Source organism: Takifugu rubripes, chromosome 11 (assembly GCF_901000725.2).
Source record: "Takifugu rubripes chromosome 11, fTakRub1.2, whole genome shotgun sequence".
NCBI classification, from domain to species: Eukaryota; Metazoa; Chordata; class Actinopteri; order Tetraodontiformes; family Tetraodontidae; genus Takifugu; species Takifugu rubripes.
The window spans coordinates 4,985,750-4,991,036 of NC_042295.1; the positions used below are offsets into that span (position 1 = coordinate 4,985,750).

Consider the following 5,287-nt stretch of genomic DNA (forward strand, 5'->3'; position numbering starts at 1 on the left):
GCTGTTGTGCTAACTCACACGGCAAAGTCTCTCTGCCTCCTCGGGAGTTAGCTGAACATCTTGCAACAGCTCTTTCCTTGTCTGCTTCTCATATACACAATAATTGTGTACATAATTGTCTTTAAGATCTCCCAAATCACATGACTCAGTTTTAAACCAGACAGGATGTAATCAAAGATCCTTAGGGCTGTTGTGTCTGTAACCTGAACTTATGTCCGTTCTTTTCCGTCGGGCTCGTGGGTACAAAGGAAGACAGGTTACAATGGCGAATTACTTTTTATTTCTTAACCAGTGAGGCAACTCACAAGGCGACTCCCCGAGTCTCTTAATACTTCCGTGTTCCCTCCCCAAAATCCAGTCCGGAGGGAACACTCCCCCAGGAACCAAAAATCATTCATATCAGAAGTCATACATGTCATTACCCATTTCTAACAAAACCATATTAAATAAACTCAATAGTAGGCCATAGTTCAACATACAAATAATAGTTTACATATCCATGAAAGTTCCTTGTACCTCTCATTTACTGTCTCTTTCTGTGCTACGCAATGCGCCTGCAACTTCTCCATAACTTTGTCATATTTATTTTTGTCATCAGGTGCTTCAGGGTTTAACATTAAAGTTAGGGCCAAGTCACGCTCGTGGATTTCTGCTGCCGTGCATATATTTTACCTTCGCAAAAAAGTCCCCCCACATTTTTAGCATCTATGTGATTCAGAGGTTGGGTGCAAATCAAAGCAGATCCATCTGGTCGGTCGGTTTCCAGAGGTGAACAAACTTCTACAGCAGGATGGGATCTAGCAAAGGATCAAAACTCACTGTCTAGTCACTTTGGTTTCTCTTTTGAAATTTGCCTTCTTGCCCCAACAGGTATTAAAACTGTGAGAATGGTGCCACGAACCACCACATGTTTAGTGTCTTTGGGGTTTCCTGCAACACTGCTGTGATGACCAGAGTCTCCGATGTTTACTATTCAAGCAATGGTGCAGAGTTAGGTGAAAGGAGTGAAAGTGCTTCACTCCTTCGGCTGAAGGCAGAAACGTTACCTTAGATGCCTATAACGAAGATGCAGGTAACATTACACTTACGACACCCCGAGGAAACAACAGTGAAATGTGTGTCAGCCATTTTGGCTTTACTCTTTACTTCCTACTTCCTCCTGTTTCTCTCCTCCTCTGATTCACTGCAGCTGAACATTCAGAGTTGTTGTTCCCATCAGGTGACTCTGTTGCTAACAGATGTTCCATCACCCACTGAGACCAGTTAGACCACCATCAGCTCCGCTCCAGCAGAGGAAACTGTCCTATTTGCTGATGAGCAGTTGTTCAGCACTTCATGTTGGGAGGAGTCAGGCATAAAGCTGATCCCTACTCAGCAAATATTTTCTCATCATTTCCAAACAAAGCACAATTTCACTCTCAGCTGCAAAAGAAACCGAGGATCCTCCTGCAGCAGCAACGGTTGGAAAATCAGTTGGATCAAAGGCAGCAGCGGAGTTAAACATTTAACAAATGTTATGCTTCCCAGTGCTGGGGTGCTGTCTCATCACCTGAATAACACTGAGGAACATAGCTTTCTGATCTAACTCAACAAAATCTGTTTTTAACTAATTTTCATTGTGGAATCCAAAACTGATCAGTTTTTCTCTATCATGTCAAGTTTTTGAACTATAGGATCAATATCCTAGGGGATATTGATAGTACTGACCTATTGGGAGCTGCACACACCTCTCACCGCACTGTCAATTGTGACTGCACAACAAGTAGCTGTGGATGTGTTGTGGTGCCGCGCGAGTGGCAGCCTGTAACAACAGCTCCCGCTCACCTTCGAGCTTTTCTTTACTTTTTTCTTCTTTCTCCGCACCTACTACTTTTGTTTGTGGTGCGTTCGTTTAGTTTCATTTATCTTCATCATGTACGTAAGACTTGTGGAGTTTGCACTGGTGGCTCTACTTGTTTTCCACTTTTCAATACCGCGTCCGGAGACCCATCGCGGAGCCGCGGCTCGCTTGTTTACAGCAGGAATCAGCTGTGCGCCCTGCGGAGCTCTGCGCCGCTGCCCAAGGAGCGACCCGATGTGCCCCCCGAGCTGAGGAGAAGGAAACGGGGATGCCGCGCCGGGGTCGAGCGCCGTGCCAGGAGGAGACGCTATCGGCCCGTCCTGCCCTCCATCATCATGGGGAACGTCAGATCTCTCCCCAACAAGAAGGATGAGCTGGCAGCGCTGACCCGGCATCAGCGGGAGTACCGGGAGTGCAGCCTGCTGCTGTTTACGGAGACCTGGCTAACCGCGCTAACTCCGGAGACGGCCGCACAACTCGACGGATTTACTCTTCTATGGGCAGACAGAAGCAGGGAGAGTGGTAAGAGGAAGGGAGGAGGACTGGCAGTGTTTGTGAACGATAGATGGTGTAACCCTGGGCACATCACTATCAAGGAGCAGCACTGCTGTAAGGACATCGAACTGTTAGCTGTTAGCATGAGGCCTCACTACCTGCCGAGGGAGTTTACACATCCCCCCCCCCCCCCTCTGCTAACACTGATGCAGCCTGTGATGTCCTGCTCTCAGCAGTGAGCAGGCTGCAGACACAACACCCTGACGCCCTCCTCCTCATCTCTGGAGACTTCAATCATGCCTCTCCATCTTCTCTGCCCAAATTCACCCAGTGTGTCACATGCCACACCAGGGACAATAACCTCTTCTCTTCTATGCCAACACCAAGGAGGCATACCACTCTCTCCCACTTCCTCCCCTGGACCGTGCCGACCACAACCTTGAACACCTCCAGCCTGTGTACATACCTCTTGTGCAGAGGCAGCCTGCTGTCACCCGCACAGTGAAGAAATGGTTCGAAGAAGCCGAGGAGGCCCTGAAAGACTGTTTCAACACAACCCTGTGGGATGTATTCAGCGACGCCCATGGGGAGGACATTGACAACCTCACCAACTGCATCACGGACTATATTAACTTTTGTGTGTAGAACACCGTACCCACCAGGACTGTACGGAGCTTCTCCAACAGCAAGCCCTGGATCACACCAGACATAAAGGCCCTCCTGAAGGAGAAGAGGGCTTTTGTGTCTGGAAGACAAGGAAGAGCTGAAGACTGTGCAGAGGGAACTGAGGAGGAAGATCAGACTACAAGGAGGAAGATGGAAAACCAGTTGAAACAGAACAACATCTGTGGCGTATGGAAGGGACTGAAGACCATCTCGGGCTTCAAGGAGCAGAAGTCCCAACCTGTGGGTGACCGGGGGTGGACTTGTTTTTCAATAGATTTGATCAGGTACCCACCCCTCCCCCAGCCCAGTCTCACAACACAGACACCCTTGTCAAGAAGGGCAATAGCAGACTGTTCCTGCTCAGGAGGCTGAGGTTTTTTGGAGTGCAGGGACCACTCCTGAGGACTTTCTATGACTCTGTGGTGGGATCAGCCATCTTCTATGGGATAGTCTGCTGGTCCAGTAGCATCACGGACAGGAACAGGAAGAGGATGGACAGACTGGTGAGGAGGGCCAGCTCTGTCCTGGGATGTCCCCTGGACTCGGTGGAGGTGGTGGGAAATGGGAGGATGATGGCTAAGCTGTCATCCATGTTGAACAACATGTCCCACCCCCTACAGGACACCCTGACAGCACTGGGCAGCTCCTTCAGTGAGCGGCTGCTCCACCCTCGCTGTGTGAAGGAAAGGTATCGCAGAGCTTTGCTGCCGGCTGCTGTCAGACTACACAATAAACATAATGCCCGCTAACACAATCTGAATATTATGTATTCTGATATGTATATTGTATTCACCCTTTGTACTATGTACAGGCATACAGGGGCCGAGTATCCATTTACCTGGATTATTGTAAATATACATCCTCTTTGTATATTCCAAATTCTATTCTCTTATTTTTCTCTGCGTGCTCTTGCTGTTGTTGCACTGTAAATTTCACTGTGTGGGACAATAAAGGACCTGAATCTTGAATGAGTCCAATTGTAATCAGCTGGCAAGTTTTACTATAGCTAATCAGTGGATTTCTGCTTATCAGGAGGAAAAGCTGTGAAGAAAAAAAACTTGAGTGCTAGAAAAAACTGGCTGCAGTTTGAAATCAGCATACCAATTTTAGTTTTAATCAGCATAACGATCTAACGCAACAGAATTTGTTTCAAATTGTTCCAAGTGTGATTATAATTGCACTTTCATCAGGGATGCACGGAAAACACCTCCCTGCTAAAGTCTTCCATGACTCTTCTGATTGGAGCTCACAAGGCAACGAGGCTGGGCTGCTGTCTTTGTGGAAGAACTTGTCTGGGAGAAGGTCTGTTCATAAAGGCATGAGGGAGAAGAGATGTTTCAGCATCTTGAAACAATGAGATGAAAAACAGCGATCACTGAGCTCCAAGCCTGCAATAAACTCCTCTGCAAGTCAGGAAGTCTGTTTATGTGAGCTCTAGAAGAAAGCCCCCCCCCCCCCCCCCCCCCCCCCCCCCACACAGGGTAATTGAGTTAGGAACTTGACCTATAGCAGGTATAGGATAGCCTACAATGCTAACCCGATTGGTAATGACCTTTATTAGTACACAGGCAAACAAGGAAACAGTCTGTTCCTCAGGCTCAGGGCCCACACAAAGTCTATGGGTTTCAGGCTCGGGGATTGGGTTGAGCAGAGCCAAAATGCGGAACTGAGGGGGAGGACGTGAACCCTCGGAACTGTACAGTTCTGTTCACAGCGGTCGGGAGTGACAGAAAGGGACTTACGGGAGATGAGGCCGACGATGCAGCTGAGCAGACTGGGGATGAGCAGACTGGGGATGAGCAGCAGCAAAGTCGGGACCAGGTGAGCAGACAGGAACCAGAAACGCTGAGGCAGAAGTCATGGTCAGGGACAGAAGGCTGGCGAGTTTACCAGGAGACAGGCAGGTCAGAGACAGGTCAGAGGCAAACAGGTTTGTCAACAGGAGGTCAGGCAGGTAAGAACTGCTGGAGAGTCCTGCATGGCAACACAGAAGAACAATCTGGCAAAGAGCGAGCGTGCAGGGGAGGCTTATAAGCAGGGTTGATTGGGAATCGGCTGCAGCTGTGCTTGCAGGTGAGTGGAGTTGAGCTGACGGGGTGGGAGTGGCTGGCAGGTAGAGTGGAAAATTACTGAGGCAGAGGGACAGGAGGGAACTGGGGGAATGAAGCTGTGGCAGTTTGAATGTTAAAACACCTTAGATGGTGCAGAATCTAGCTGTAGTGAGAACAATTGGACTCTGCACACGCACTGCACATCCATCTGTAAAAAGTTCCTGAGCCAACTGTA

The 5,287-nt window shown here is 48.7% G+C and overlaps 1 long non-coding RNA gene across 1 annotated transcript; it reads right to left on the reverse strand.

The window, feature by feature from the left end:
- Positions 1-4,086: 4,086 nt before the first annotated feature.
- On the reverse strand, positions 4,087-5,002 carry LOC105418252 (uncharacterized). The gene is made up of 2 exons (XR_965547.2): positions 4,744-5,002; positions 4,087-4,305 (listed from the first exon to the last, which is right to left on the reverse strand). It is a non-coding gene; the product is annotated as an uncharacterized lncRNA (long non-coding RNA).
- Positions 5,003-5,287: the final 285 nt, after the last annotated feature.